We start from the raw sequence: 17,250 nt of genomic DNA on the forward strand, positions 1-17,250 counted from the left end.
GGGGCACTCCGGTCCCATGTGACAAAATCCCCCATTCCCATTCAGCCATTCCTATCGTGCAAACCATCACACACTCCGGACGTTGGGCCCACATTACGGACTACGGGCACCCACGTGACAGCCACCCTTAGTTTTGCACACACCGGACCCACGTCTGCTCGCGCAAAAAGTTGCCTCAATTTGACACTGGCAGGAGCATTTGACCACGATTGCTTTCTCTGAAGAAGGAAGGCTTATAAGCCGGTAGAAGCTATGTTGGCTGGCCGGTGTGGTCATAAAAATGTGCAAGCCGTGACGACGACATAGGTCGCGTGGGCTGTGTTTCTTTGGTGTGTCCCAAGTAGCTGCCAGGAGGCCGCACACTTCTTACCCTGACCCAGCTTGGCTTTAGGGTCAGTCTCCCTTGCTTTCTCTGCCCAGCGAGCCCTCACCCTCTAGCTCTTCCAGCTAGCGCCGTCTCCGTCCCGTGCTCTCCTGTTCATCGTCGATCTCAGCCATCTCAGGAGCACCCGCTCACTCCCAGACGCCCGTGCAAAGGAATCCCCCACGATCTCCCTCCAAACTGCCCACTCCCTCCACGATCTCCCCCTCTAGCTCATGATCCCTCCGCCCGCCCCCACCCCCCGTCTGCCACGCCCACGGGCGCAACAAGCCAACAACCCACACTCGACCCAGCTACCCCGATCCGTCACCATAAATCTGCTATCTCCTCCTCGAGTCTTGCTTGATCGCCCCATGCTCGACTGGTCGACCGGACGGAAGGGCAGCCCCGACCGTGACCACAGCGCGATGTGCGACGAGTGAGGGCGGTGGCGGGGGTTGCGACCAACGACGGAGAGCCACACAAAGAAGCCCGTCGGCGATGTTTTCCTCAAGGTTCGCTCGCTCATTCCTTCCTTCCTTGTGCTATTGGCGTGTGATCCTAGCTAGCGCTCTCTTGATTTCATCCTTATCCACGTGAATCCTGGATCACCCTGCATGCAGATCGGATTACTGGAAGGCCAGACCAGCTGCTCGCATTCACTGGTGCACGGTGTGGGAGCTGAGAGCTCCGTTCCTATGGCCGGGCCCCACCTCTCTTGGGCCCTTGTGCAGATACGCAAAGGTAGTGTCCCCTAATTTGTTTGTCATGTCCCCTAATTTGTTTGTCAGAGCTACTTGAGGATATCAATGAGGTATGGCTCCGCTGGTTCATCAGTATTCAGTAATTACAAGGCATTATGAGTTAGCATGCTCCCTCCTGCTAAGCTAGCTGAATGTGGTTATCAGGTCTCAATAAGTATCCATTTTTAAAAGTATAAATTGTTATATCCATACATGCAAGTCTTTATTTTGGAAATAACCAAAGGTTCTAAACCTGCATTGTGCTAACTCGTCAATCATTCCTGAAATGCGATTCCTTTTTTCATTCAGAGTTCGGTTGGACAAATTAAGATGGATTGAGATCTTAGTTGTTAAGGTAGAAGCAAAAGCACCACCACTAAATCCTGTACTTTAAACGGTGATAGCAGCAGTTGTGGTCTTCGATATCTTAGTGTGTTACTTGGTGATAGCAGCAGCTGCGATCTCCAATATTCTAGGGCATGTTTGCCTCCCTCTTCTAAACTTAGAGATCTAAAAGCTTTAGAATGTTTTAGCTTTCTTTTGATGTCCAAATCTCTAATGTAAGGTGGGCTAAAGGTTAAAGCCAACTTTAGGCCACCTGATGCATATAAGGAAGACGGGTCCACATGCACCATTCTCTGTGGCATAGCAAAATTGAGCTCGATGTCCTTGAAGATTGATCGAGATAATATTAGTCAGTACTGAATTTAATTTTAATGACAAGTTTGTAATGGGTAGGATAATAAGGGATATGTTACAGGTTGTTGGTTTCTTGGATGAATATGCTGCTGCATAGGGTTAGGCCTGAAAGGAGAAACAGAACAGGATTGGTTTTTGTAGCTCTCCTCCCCTCATCTCTCCATGGGATTGGAATATATATAACTTTGTGAGTTTATATGGAAAGCAATAGATATTGTTTATTTCCTCTCTTCTCTTCTCTCCTCTCCTCTCCACTCCTCTCTATGCCATATTACTGCTTTTAAACTAAGGTGACACTGCTAGAGGCACTATTATATGTCAAGTTCATATATTAAGAATTTGAACTCTAGCCTATTGATGATGATAATTATTCATTGTCTGAAATTCCTCTATTTGACCTCTATATATGTCTGAATTCCTAAACAACATTATTTGTACAGGTTGTTGGGCTTTTTGATATGGGTGATGGAAGTAGTGAGCCTGCTGCTGAGGACAACAATCAAATGCATCAGGTGAAATTAGTTTCTAACTTCATCACAAGCTCACGATTGATAATCTTATATTGGTCTATAAAACTTCAAGCATGTCAAAGCTAATATCCTTGACATTAACTTATGATATTTTAAAACATTAGAACTGCTACTGCTAGGCTGCACTGATTTCCTTCTACCTTGCTTCTTGCCTTGAGTTGATAAGCCATGATATATCACACAAAAGTAGTTGTAGAAGATCAACACAAAGTAATATAAAAGCAAAATAAGACAATAAATTGGGCCATGTATGCTATTATCGTTGCTCCTTCTGCCTTGTGAGTTCTTTGTGTAATGTTACTATCATTTTATCTTATGAAGGAATATATTTTTTTTTGCCTTGAAAGCTAAAGTTATATGGGATGTTTTGGTACCGAGAGGCCCTCTGTGCTCTAGAGAGGATTGTAAGGCAGTACACGATTGTGGTTACGAAACCCCGAACATTAGAAGGCTCAATTCTATCGTAGTATCATTCAAAATGGTCTAGATAACAGAGCAATAAACACCCTCCTCGAGGCTTCAGTGCTTCATAGTTTGAGTCTGCCATCCGTAGTTCTTCTAAACCAAGACAAATACTCTCTCCGTCCTAAAATATTAGTCGTTGTAGCTCTTGTTTTTTATGTCTATATTCAAAAGGACGATGATGAATCTAGACACATATATGAAACACATACATTAATTTTTGTATTAATTCATTTAAAGGTAAAATAAATTTTAATTTTTGATAGAGTCAGTATAACTATTTTGCCCAGTAGAGGTGAATGGAGATCATGTTTCTGTCTATGTGCAGAGTGGCTACTAACCTTGACTGGACTCATAACAAAATTTAACACATTTAGGCCTAACAATTTGTCAAGTATTTCACTCTTTAGTCCTAATGCCAACTCCTGGTAATAGACGATGTGATGTGCAGATTTCACGGTGGTGATATGTGCTAAGCATGGAAACAGAATCGTTCTCACATGTATAGTTGCTCTAAGTGATGGCAAAAGATTAACACTTGTGGAGTTTTTTTTCTGTGCCAGACATGGAGTCCCTTCGAAAAACCGAATGGTTTGGGATAGCATATATACATCTTTGAATATGTCACTCTTTATTATCATTTTTCCTGTGCCAGACTCGTGTTTGCCTGTTTCTTGTCTGTCTAATGTTGCAGGTCCATCATAGGTTTTATTCTGCATATGATAATACAACTCTGCTATATGAGATCCTGAAGTCTATTAAATGGGCAAGAAAAACATATGGAAATCTACCTGTAAATGTTGTGGGACACTCCATTGGAGGGGATCTAGCTTCATTTTGTGTGCTTGGTCTATTTGTAAGTATTTTTAATGTAATTGATTTATTATACCAAATTTCAATATATGCTCTACAAATAACCTGTACTTGTTTTGTGATACCATCGAATGTATTGTTAATGTAGGATTACGGGGAGGCTACGCTAGCGCAAAACAAAAATTTTCATCCCCATAATACCAAGAACTACTGCGGTTATAGGTCATGGAATTACCACTAGTCGCGCAGAGCAGCGGAAGACGTCTCGATGTAGACGAACGCGTCGAGCAGTGCCGTGCAGTCGCCGGCGTCCTTCACGTCCTCGCACGGTTCGTCCAAGTGCTCCAGATGTAGCACCTCCGAGGTATCCACACGTACAGGGAGGAAGCGCCGCGTACCGAACTGCTAGGTTCGCGACGGCGGCTTGGCGAGGGCGAGAGGTGGGCGGCGGCTGTTAGTTCGCTGGTGGCGAATTAGATTATGTTTTAACCGCGCCCCCGCCCCTCATTATATAGGCGTTATGGTGGGCTTCTGACGCCGAGGCCCATAATTAACCCTAAAGCCCAGTCTAATTTCGGATCTAATCCGAATTAGGCTTCCTTCCCCTTAAGTGTGTGACCCTATAGGTTCACGTACAAATAGACATAGGCCGAGTACTCTTACTTGGCCCAATAATTGACAGCGGCCTCTAGCAAGACATGTCAACTCCTATGTGTACGTAAAGATCATATCAGACGAACCATTGCGACATTACGTACATGCTGTTCCCTTTGTCTCACGATATTTGGTCTGGCTCTAAGCTGACCTCTCTTTCTCGATACTGTGAATTAGAATCCTTTCAATGGTTAACTCTTAACCCTAGCACGGCCATGCATTTCTTGATCCAATCACTCGAGGGGCCCAGAGATATCTCTCTCACAAAGAGAGGGACAAATTCCATCTTGACTGACCATGCCTCATAGCATGCTTCCTGACAAACCCAAAACTACCTTTATAACTACCCAGTTACGGGATAGCGTTTGATAGTCCCTAAGTAAGTCAATTCACATCTTGAGAACATGCGACAATCTCAGGTCTAAGGATACAATATTCATGTTGCAAGAAGAGAACTATATTACAATATCTCACGTTGGGTCGGTCCAGCCTCATGTCATACATGCGCCCACATTATTAATTTAACATCTCCATGTTCATGACTTGTGAAATGTAGTCATCAACTAATACATGTGCTAGTCATCGACTCTGACTAGGGACACCATTTAGAATAACCATATAAGTAAAGAATCTCACAAACAATTCACATAATTGCTAATCAATACAAGGTGCCTTCCATGGATATTCAATTAAGCAATATATATATCATGGATACAAAGAAATATGCTCATCTCTATGATTATCTCTAGGGCATATTTCTAACAGTCTCCCACTTGCACTAGAGTTAATCTAAAAGATATCTAATACCCATAGATCTCACGTGTGCCTCATGCTTAGGTTGTGGAAGAGGTTTTGTCAAAGGATCAGCAACATTCAAATCCGTATGTATTTTGCATATCTTTATCTCACCCCGCCTATCGAATTCCCGTATGAGGTGAAACTTCCACAGTACGTGTTTGTTTTTCTGGTGGTTCCTTGGCTCCTTAGCTTGCGCAATAGCCCCATTGTTGTCACAGTAGAGGTTCAATGGGCTAGATACATTAGGAAACACACCAAGCTCGATGAGGAACTTTCTTATCCAAACACCTTCCTTCGCAGATTCAGAAGCTGCAATGTACTCGGCTTCTGTTGTAGAATCAGTCACAGTCTCCTGTTTGGAACTCTTCCAACTAACAGCACCACCATTTATTGTGAACACAAAACCTGATTGCGATTTTAACTCGTCTGGGTCAGTTTGGAAGCTAGCATCGGTGTAACCAGTTACAACGAGCTCCTCCTTACCCCCATATACCAGGAACATATCTTTAGTCCTTCTTAAGTACTTAAGAATGCCTTTTACCGCTGTCCAGTGATCCTCACCTGGATCAGCCTGGTATCTACTCGTAGCACTTATAGCGTATGAAACATCTGGGCGTGTACTTATCATGGCATACATGATTGATCCAATCGCTGAGGCGTATGGTACCTTACTCATGCACTCCCGCCCATTAGCCGTCGCAGGACATTGCATCTGGCTAAGGTGTTTACCATGTGACATAGGTATGAAACCTTTCTTGGACTGTTCCATGTTGAACCGTTTCAAAACCTTGTCAATGTACGTATCTTGACTTAATCCTATAAGCCTCTTCGACCTATCTCTATAGATCCTTATGCCCAAAATATATGCTGCTTCCCCTAAGTCCTTCATAGAAAAACTCTTTTTCAGTGAAGCCTTGACGGACTCCAGCATAGGAATATCATTCCCAATCAATAATATGTCATCCACATACAAGATCAGAAATACAACAGCGCTCCCACTTTCCTTCTTGTAAACACAAGCTTCTTCTTCATTCTGATGAAAACCAAGCCCTTTGATCACTTCATCAAAACGAATGTTCCAACTCCGAGATGCTTGCTTCAACCCATAAATGGATTTCTGAAGTTTGCATATCTTTCCAGCATTGATCGGATCGACAAAACCCTCAGGTTGTATCATATACACGTCCTCATCTAGGTTTTCATTAAAGAAAGATGTTTTGACATCCATCTGCCAAATCTCATAATCAAAATATGCGGCAATAGCTAGAATGATCCGAATAGATTTAAGCATCGGTACTGGCGAGAATGTCTCGTCATAGTCAACTCCTTGAACTTGTCGAAAACCCTTTGCAACAAGTCGAGCCTTATAGATGTGAACATTTCCATCCATGTCTTTCTTCTTCTTATAGATCCATTTGCATTCTATAGGTCTAACACCATCAGGCGGGTCAACCAAGTTCCAAACTTGATTTTCTCCCATGGAATCTATCTCGGATCTCATGGCGACATGCCATTTCTCGGAATCTGGGTCCATCATCGCTTCTGAATATGTTGCAGGTTCGTCGTTGTCTAACAACAACACTTCCCCATTGCCCAACAATAGCACTTCTCCTCGTGCCTCGCGAAGCCTTGCTGACCTTCGTGGTTGTGGTGGTGATTCTCTTGCCATAGACGTCTCAACTTGTTCTGCTACATTAGCATCACTTGTTGAATCTTGTCCCACTGGCTCATCCTGAACTTCTTCAAGATACACCTTTTGTTTACTTTTCTCTCTTTTGAGAAACTCTTTCTCTAAGAACACACCGTTCCGGGCGACAAACACTTTTCCCTCTGACCGGTGGTAAAAGTAATATCCTAAAGTTTCCTTTGGATATCCCACGAACATGCACTTGTCCGATTTTGGAGTGAGTTTATCCGACTGTAGTCGCTTGACGTAAACCTCACAACCCCAAATCTTCAGAAAAGACAAGCTGGGAGTCTTCCCAGTCCACATCTCATATGGTGTCTTAACTACGGACTTAGACGGTACCCTATTTAGTGTGAAAGCTGCTGTTTCTAGAGCGTATCCCCAAAACGACAAAGGTAGGTCCGACTGGCTCATCATTGATCGAACCATATCCAATAAAGTCCGATTACGTCGCTCAGACACGCCATTCCTCTGAGGCGTTCCAGGCGGCGTAAGCTGTGGAACAATTCCACAACTCTTTAGATGATTGCTAAACTCATGACTCAAATATTCACCACCACGATCTGATCGCAGTGCTTTAATTTTCTTGCCACGCTGATTTTCTACTTCATTCTGAAACTCTTTGAACTTTTCTAAGGATTCAGACTTGTGTTTCATTAAGTAGACATACCCATATCTACTAAAATCATCAATGAAGGTTATGAAGTATTGGAATCCTCCCCTAGCTGTCGTACTCATTGGTCCGCACACATCAGTATGTATGAGTTCCAATAAATCTAACGTCCTCTCCGGTAAACCCGTGAAGGGCGCCTTGGTCATCTTACCAAGTAAGCAAGCTTCACATGTCTCGTATGATTCAAAATCAAACGAAGTTAAAAGCCCATCAGAATGAAGCTTCTTCATGCGATTCTCACTTATATGACCCAAACGACAGTGCCACATGTAGGTAGGACTTAAATCATTAGGCCGAGGCCTTTTAGCACTAATATTACAGATAGGTGCATCATCAAGATTTAAAATGAATAACCCATTCATAATGGATGCAAAAGCCACAAACATGCCATTCTTAGAGATCACACAACCATTGTTTTCACTCGCAAATGAATAACCATCCTTCATCAAACATGAAGGAGACATAATGTTTCGACTCATACTAGGAACTAGATAACAATTATTTAACTCCAAAATAAATCCTGATGGGAGGTGGAGTTGCATCGTCCCGACGGTCAACGCAGCAACTCTTGCATTATTGCCTACCCGGAAATCAACTTCTCCTCTTTTCACGCTTCTACTTCTTATCATTCCCTGCATCGAATTGCAAATATGGGCAACCGATCCGGTATCAAATACCCAAGAATTAATATAAGAATCAGCAAGAAAAATTTCTGTAATGTGAATAGCAAGTGTACCTGCTGCGGCTGTACCCTTACCGCCGCGATCCTTAATAGAGGCCAAGTACTGCTTGCAATTCCTTTTCCAGTGACCAAGTTCTTTGCAATAAAAGCACTCTGCATCTGCAGCTGGTCCAGCCTTGGGCTTTTGATTTGGCTTGGATACTGTATCCTTTGCCTTGCCCTTCTTCTTTTGAGACTTACCCTTCTTCTTAAAGTTGGGTTTGTTTTGGACCGCCATCACATGGCCGCTGCTGCCAGCGCTTTTCTTTATGTCCCCCTCTGCTGTTTTCAGCATGCCACATAGTTCATTGAGGCCCCTCTCCGCCCCATGCATATGGTAGTTCGTGATGAAGTTTCCATAGCTGGGGGGAAGAGATGCTAAAATGAAGTCAGTGGCCAACTCTTGGCTTATTGGGAAGCCTAGCTTCTCCAACCTCTGACTGTAACCAACCATTTTGATTACATGTGGCCCAACTGCTGCGCCTTCTGCTAGCTTGCATTCCAGAAAGGCTTTGGACACATTGAACCTTTCAGTCCTAGCCTGAGTCTGGAACATATCCTTGAGCGCCACGATCATATCGTACACCTCATGGTTTGTCTCAAACTGCATCTGGAGCTCAGGCTCCATGCAAGCAAGCATTAGGCAACTCACTTCAAGATTAGCATCCATTGCTTTCTTGTAAGCGGTTTTAGCTGCAGCAGTTGCATTTTCACCAGGATCCTCTGGCAGTGGGGTGTCTAGAACGTCTTCCTTTTTTTCAGCCCTGAGAACAATTCTCAGGTTACGGATCCAATCCGTATAGTTTGTTCCATTTAACTTATCCTTTTCAAGAATTGATCGCAAAGTAAATGTTGGTGTGCTAGGTGCCATCTACAACAAAATAATGCAAAATACTAAGACAAAAATATCCATGACAGAGTAAATCATATTAAACATTTAATAGTCTACTCCCACTAAAATCAATATCCCTCGATTGATACTTAGTGATTCAGAACCCACAACTAACAAGTCTACTAGTGAGCTTTAGCATCACCGCTAGAAGACAAGGTAGATCGGTAAGCAACTCCTTGCTAATCATATCATATATATGACTCCTGTTGTTGGGTGACATCTCTATGTCTCAGCTCCCAACCTTATGCCTCAAAGTCCTTAACCATTAAGCTGACTTTGTTTAAGTTAACCAACCCTTTCTGCAGTTCGTATCCGATACAAACCTATCTAGTCAAGGAAAACTGGTGGCACCCTAATTTCATAGACCCACCACCAATTGTACAAGACTTATGATAGTGCAAGGTTTGGAGAGGCATTAAAGCTTAAACATTTATGAGGGATCTTCCTACTTATAACATCGCACGCAAGGACATATATGCAATATAAACAAGTAGAACAATAAGAATGGCATTCACACAACAGTTGTGATTCGGTATGGCTTGCTGTCACATGGTGATCCCCATCTCCAATAATCTGTCCATCACGATGATCTCCATCTCCATGATATAGGTATGCCATCCTCCAGGTGATGAGTCCTTCAAGACCTATCTAACGTATGCTGGTAAACAAATTACATATACGCTTTGGATCATCACATGTTGACACGCAGGTCATTACATTAATTTTGGACAATACATGTGGCTCCAGCCGTATTGCCCTGGTCACGACACGCAGGTCATGAATAATTTATTAACATGCATCACATACACATAATAGCCATACCGATCACATGTCCTGCAAAAACAGGTTAGACAAACACGTTTCTATACGTTCGCCACTACAGCAGATAGCCACGGCGGTCCCATGCATCGTATGTATGGAAATTCCATGCATCGTATGTATGGAAATTCCACTGGAAATCTCATGCGGTTGATCAAATCAACCCAAATCCGAGACTTTCGACCCGAAGAAGATTACACTCATGACGTTGATCTGTTACATCAATCTGCTAGTTGTGTACGCAGTTAGCCCCGATGGTGATTCCAGTCGGTAGGGGCAAGTCGCGCACATAACAGAGAAGGACGAACTGATCTCTCCAGTCATATCCGATGTAATCTACTTCAACCCTTTATAACCAATTGATCTAATCAAACCGTGCATCAAGTAGATCCATCTCATGAACCTAGATCCAGACCTAAAACTACGCAGAACCTCCTCTGATACCACTGTAGGATTACGGGGAGGCTACGCTAGTGCAAAACAAAAATTTTCATCCCCATAATACCAAGAACTACTGCGGTTATAGGTCATGGAATTACCACTAGACGCGCAGAGCAGCGGAAGACGTCTCGATGTAGACGAACGCGTCGAGCAGTGCCGTGCAGTCGCCGGCGTCCTTCACGTCCTCGCACGGTTCGTCCAAGTGCTCCAGATGTAGCACCTCCGAGGTATCCACACATACAGGGAGGAAGCGCCGCGTACCGAACTGCTAGGTTCGCGACGGCGGCTTGGCGAGGGCGAGAGGTGGGCGGCGGCTGTTAGTTCGCTGGTGGCGAATTAGGTTATGTTTTAACCGCGCCCCCGCCCCTCATTATATAGGCGTTATGGTGGGCTTCTGACGCCGAGGCCCATCATTAACCCTAAAGCCCAGTCTAATTTCGGATCTAATCCGAATTAGGCTTCCTTCCCCTTAAGTGTGTGACCCTATAGGTTCACGTACAAATAGACATAGGCCAAGTACTCTTACTTGGCCCAATAATTGACAGCGGCCTCTAGCAAGACATGTCAACTTCTATGTGTACGTAAAGATCATATCAGACGAACCATTGCGACATTACGTACATGATGTTCCCTTTGTCTCACGATATTTGGTCTGGCTCTAAGCTGACCTCTCTTTCTCGATACTGTGAATTGGAATCCTTTCAATGGTTAACTCTTAACCCTAGCACGGCCATGCATTTCTTGATCCAATCACTCGAGGGGCCCAGAGATATCTCTCTCACAAAGAGAGGGACAAATTCCATCTTGACTGACCATGCCTCATAGCATGCTTCCTGACAAACCCAAAACTACCTTTATAACTACCCAGTTACGGGATAGCGTTTGATAGTCCCTAAGTAAGTCAATTCACATCTTGAGAACATGCGACAATCTCAGGTCTAAGGATACAGTATTCATGTTGCAAGAAGAGAACTATATTACAATATCTCACGTTGGGTCGGTCCAGCCTCATGTCATACATGCGCCCACATTATTAATTTAACATCTCCATGTTCATGACTTGTGAAATGTAGTCATCAACTAATACATGTGCTAGTCATCGACTCTGACTAGGGACACCATTTAGAATAACCATATAAGTAAAGAATCTCACAAACAATTCACATAATTGCTAATCAATACAAGGTGCCTTCCATGGATATTCAATTAAGCAATATATATATCATGGATACAAAGAAATATGCTCATCTCTATGATTATCTCTAGGGCATATTTCTAACAGTTAATATATCAGATGGTTGGCTTCATTGATATCTCTACATTTTTACATGTTAAATTTGGATCATAGGACATTGAGCACATGACTTTTGGACAGCCTCGGATAGGCAATCCTGCTTTTGCTATATGCCTTGGCGAACAAGTCCCAAGAACAATCCATGTGACCCATCAGAACGACATTGTGCAGCAATTACCACCGTATTATTATTACCTAAGTGAATGGACATACCAACACTTCGCTAGAGAGATGTGTATTTGATTATAGTCGAAAAGAATTTATAGAGATGCGTACTTTTCCTAGATTAGCGCCCATCCATTTCTTCTGTATTTATTTATCTTTAGGTTTGACTTTATGAGAGCATAGATGGAAATGTAGTTGCCAGAAATGAGATTGTATGTGATGATTCTGGTGAGGACCCGACCTATAGCAGGTACATATCTATCTATCTATTTTGGACACTTATTTCCTATGTGTGTTTCATATTATTTGTGTTTTTCTGAAAAAGTGGGTCTATGGGATGAGCGTAGCAGATCATCTTGAGTACTACAGTGTCACACTACATGCTGATTCAAGGGGAACCTGTCAGTTCGTGATTGGTACAACCAACCAAGTATACAACTACATTCGTGAAGTTGATGGATCCATCATCTTGTTAAGATATATATGCAAGAACCACGAGCTCTAGAATCAATGTGACTTTGTATGCCACGAAATGCACCCTTGTACAATATTTTTTTCAATTTGTGTACAGCTCATGAAATACTGTTGTGTACAGCTCATGAAATATTGGGCTCTCCAGAGGGTAAGGACTAAGGAGAGACTCACCTTTTTAAATGTACCCCTTTGACCAAGTGACATTCGATACATGTAAGCTCCATAAGATTGCCGCACAATTCAATTTGTGTATATCAATAACACTGTGTATTACCAAGTTATGCAAGTATTAGGTGGTACTCCTTGTTTGGCCATTCCATCATTTTGTTGCTACATGAGGCATTTCAAGATTTTTTTACAGAATTTCACCTTAGCTTTACCTTCATTTGATGTATGCGTTTGCTTTTTCATATCAAAGAATGCAGCCCCTTGCAAACCTTCATTCATGCTATTCTGAACCTGAAGATCATGATTCAACAGAGCCTGATCCCTCCAATACAGAGTGCCTGCTCTTAGCCGGAGGAATCAGATCCTGCTGTTATAGTGTCATGCGACGAAGTGACGCCGTGTTGTTGTCGACACTTTTGCTTTCTGTATGGACTCATGTATTTACAATCGGAGTCAAAGGTCTCAACTCTCAATTTACATACATGGACAACATTCAACTCTACTCATTTAACTTTAAATTTTGCGTCGTGTGTATATCTGATCCCTCCGCTGCCGCAAGGCGAGCGGCTCGGTGACCGCACGCTGCCACTCCACCACTGGCCCTCGGAGATTGCTCCCTCCTCGAGACTGTCCCCTCCACCTCACGCGGCACCTAGACAAGCGACCTCACGCCATAGGGCCAGCACACTTGACCGCGACCCGAGTTTCGCTTCGATGCTATCCCGGACGGCTAGCGGATGTCGTCCTCCATCTTATAGTAGTATAACACTCATTTGTATATACGTTATTGTGATATTATATGTTCTCATTGTAACGCACGAGCCTCATCTATTAACACATTGATTATTAAATTAAATTTATTACCTCTCATATTATGCTCAGATTAGCTGCTCTCGATATCACTAAGACTGCACCTGTTTTTCTCTACTACTTATTAAGGCTGCAAGGGTAGCCTGACTCTTTGGTTCTGTCGTTCTGACTTCGGTCAATCTGGACGGTCCGATCACATGGGCCCACAGCTGACTGCCGCCTAGTAACCTTCGAGCTCTGAATCAATCACGCGCAATCCTTGCTCCGCCAGCCGCAACCACCTCCGCCTGCGGCCCACCCGCATCGCTAGGGACGCTCAGAGTCTTCTCCCAACCGATGATGTCGATCTCTGGCAGCGGTTTCATGTGTCGCCCTCTCCACGTTCGTGCGTTCGCCATTCCCATTCCATTCCCCTCGCGATTAAATAAACAATTATGCTTATATTTATTTTATATTTATTGATTTGAATATCTAAACTATGATGTTTTATGAAAGATCATTCTTGAATTTTTTGCCTTTAAATTGTCTTGTTAAATCTTGTATACTACACTACTCAGAGTGCTCGTGCGTCACAGGTCCGAGTTTCTCTTCAACGTCATCCCAGACGGCTCGTGAATGTCGTCCTCCATCTCATAACAGTATAACACACATTTGTATATATAAGTTATCGAGCTATTATATGATCCTGTTGCAACGCACGGACACTGACCTAGTAATAGAAAAAGGCTCAAAGCTTACGGTGTGGTATATTTTTATAGGTGAATTCGATTTTGAACCGTCTGTATTATTTTTAGTGATGGTTTCTTAAAAACCCGACTGTAAAAATCTTTTTTTCTTTCTATTTTTAAAATCCATTTTATGTTTCTAAAAATAATTTTTACGGGCAGTTTTATTGCACCAACCGCCAGTGGAAACCGATTCTTACTGGCGGTTTTCTTAGCTCAACCATCAGTGAAAATGGACTTCCACTGGCTCAGTTATCCGCTCGTAAAAATGATAAATTTTTACTAGTCATTAACGCTGACGGTTCTAAAAAGCGCCAATGAAAATAAGTTAACAACCGCCAATATAAAGCTTATGTTGTACTAGTAGTAGCGATCTCGCATCCAAACATATTTAGTCTCTCCGCGTGTATATATTCCGAGATCCGGTGGCGATTTCCGGCGAACCCTGCAGGATGTTGGGCATCGATCTCACCTCATCTCTTGCCTGTTCATCATATCTAGGGAACATTTTTAACGCGTGACAACACAGGCCGCCGTTGTACGATTATTCATTCCTGTATCTGGCGCCAGACAAGGGGAATCAGGTGGAGGCGGCGGCGCCGATGCCTCTCTACTGGAAATCCCGTTGTTTCCGACTAAGCTTGGGTGATTATGGGCGATGGGTCGTGCGATTGTGAATCGTGCCGCCGTTCTTTCTTTCTCTCCAGCAGTATTATTATTGCAATATATCTCGCGCTTCCTCCACCATGCATCGGAGATTATTAGCGGCTAGCTAGCTCCCGCCACGTCACCGTTCCTAGCTCTCACCTTCCGCTATAGCAGCTGCATGACTCAATTAAGCCTGCTCTTTTACTAATCATAGAGATGCCCGGCCCCTACCTTTCGGCGATGTGACATCGTCGTCGCTGCCGCTAGCTACCCCTATTCACCATCTGCGCGCGGCTCCGGAGATAATGCCACCCCTAAACCCTAGTATTCTACGTCACCGATAACTGGAAACTCTAATCCCCAACAAACCAAGCTCACTCAGGCGCATGCACGTGTGGATCTACCACTAGCACTGGAACAAGGTGGATCGACTCGGGCCCCTACTGCCGCTACTAGCTCGAAGCACCTAGTCTATTATAAGGCGCTGTTTATTATAAGGCCATATTTGTTTCCCTCCTGTATTACATAAATTAGATTATTATGTAAGGGTAAGAGGATAAAATATTATTTTAAGATTACAAATAAGCTAAAATAAATTATCTAATACTAACTTATTTCAGCTTATTAATTTATAGTTCCAAAATAATATTTTATCCTACTACTATTTCACCATAATCCAACTTATATAATCTAAAAGGAAAATTAACACACCCTAAGTCCCCCTAGCTATAAATCGCTACTCATTAAGTTCGAAAGAAAAAACATAGATGTAGAAGCTTATAGTAAGAAAAACGATCCTCCTACCTTAATTTTGTAGATCTGTCAACACGTGTTACATTGAAAGCGTCGAGCTCGACTAGACGCTCATACAATAGCTGATATATGCGTTTTATATCTAGATTTATCATCATCTATTTGAATATATACATACAAATAAAGAGCCAAAACGAATACTATTTTGGGACGCAAGGACTATAAAATCAAGAGATAAACCAAGAGAAAAATAGGTAAATTGGGTCACTAAAAAAATTAACTCAGGATTCTTCTCCCCTCATTATAATTATAAATTATTTTGGATTTCCAAGGTACATAGTTGTTGGAATGTATATGTAGGGATGAAAATGAATACTTATTATTCGAATATCAATTTTTTTGGTCATTTTTTGTTTGCGAATAAATATGATATAGAATCTGCTATGTAAATTGGTATTTTTGTTTTTAGCATGTAGCTTGTAAAGATTCATAAAAGGTAAACTTTAAATTTATCATATATCTTCTCAAACGGTAGACGTAAAATTCGGATGAAGATACAGATACGAATTCGTATATTTTTTTTACCTTTTTTGTTGTAGGGAGCAAATGATGCATAGAACAGTTTATGCAAAATTTTATTCTTATTTATAATGATGTGCTTGATAACATAAGAAAAGATCAACATCAAATTTCATACACATCGATTTTAAAATATTATATTTGTCTTAGCAATTTGGATATCCACTTTCATCCATAGTATATGTTATGTCTATGTACCTAAAAATGCCAAATCAACTTCTATTTGAAACAAAGAGAGCATTTGATTTCTCACTACGATAAACTAAAGGAACTAACTAGCAAGATGTACACTTTTGCTATTTAGTATTCTCTACTTAACCAAACCCATAAGAAGTTTTGCGACCTAGAGCTAATAGTATCGACTAGCCTAATATGCCAAAAAGTGAAACCACATAATCAAAATACTTGCACAAACATAAACAGGACAAGCAAAAAACTTTCGGGATGAAATTGAATTGGATCAGAATGGACAATGCCTTCTTCATATCCTAATCATATACATTTCCTTTTGTTAGATTCGTAGCGCAATGGATCAAAAATAGTACACAATTAGACCGGTGTCAGAGAGAGTGGACTTACATAGTCGGATAATACATGCTTACATGTAGGTGACCATAAATCACAACTAAGAGATAAATTTACCATGTAATCTTGATACTAGCACTTTGATCTCGACGATTTATTAAGCTAGGGCAAGCTATCAGTTCAAAAGAAATATTCTTATATTATATTTATACTAGATAGATTGTGGACTACAAAAAATAATACTTATTGTGCTATTGTAGCTTGGTTTGAACTATGTTGTCATGTCTGGAACTTGATCTCTTAAACGACTTAGATTATCCTATACTTCATAGACCTCATATAATCAGCATCCACTAGATTTTGCTAATTATTCCATAGACTACATTGTATCCACACATAATCGGTTTCAGATCCGTATCTACATGTTTTTCAAAATAGTTCTCTAGCTAAATCTTCAAGCTTCGGATTTGGATCTTGATCATACAAAGGATTATCTGCATCACTTGCTCCCCTAAATATCTCTAAGGACATGAAAACCCTTGAGGTGAGACAATGTCCTATAATGTTGATTATTGTCAAAATATAACATCTTCATATTCGATCTCTACTAAAGTATGATCTGATTCATCAAACATACTCGGTCATAGTGTTAGGCGGAGCAATAGCTTGGGGAATTGATAGGAATTAACACACACACGCACACACATGAACACTATATAATATGTGTTCATGGTTGTCGATTTTTATTTTTCCCTCCACCCAAAAACATTTTCTGGAAATTTTAAAGAATAATGTTGCTTATAAACATAGTACATA

At 41.9% G+C, this 17,250-nt stretch overlaps 1 pseudogene; it reads left to right on the forward strand.

Moving 5' to 3' along the window:
* The first annotated feature begins 862 nt into the window (after positions 1–862).
* LOC109945725 (lipase-like) lies at positions 863–12,284 on the forward strand (annotated as a pseudogene).
* The last annotated feature ends 4,966 nt before the right edge of the window (positions 12,285–17,250 follow it).

This window comes from Zea mays, chromosome 4, assembly GCF_902167145.1.
Source record: "Zea mays cultivar B73 chromosome 4, Zm-B73-REFERENCE-NAM-5.0, whole genome shotgun sequence".
Classification (NCBI taxonomy): Eukaryota; Viridiplantae; Streptophyta; class Magnoliopsida; order Poales; family Poaceae; genus Zea; species Zea mays.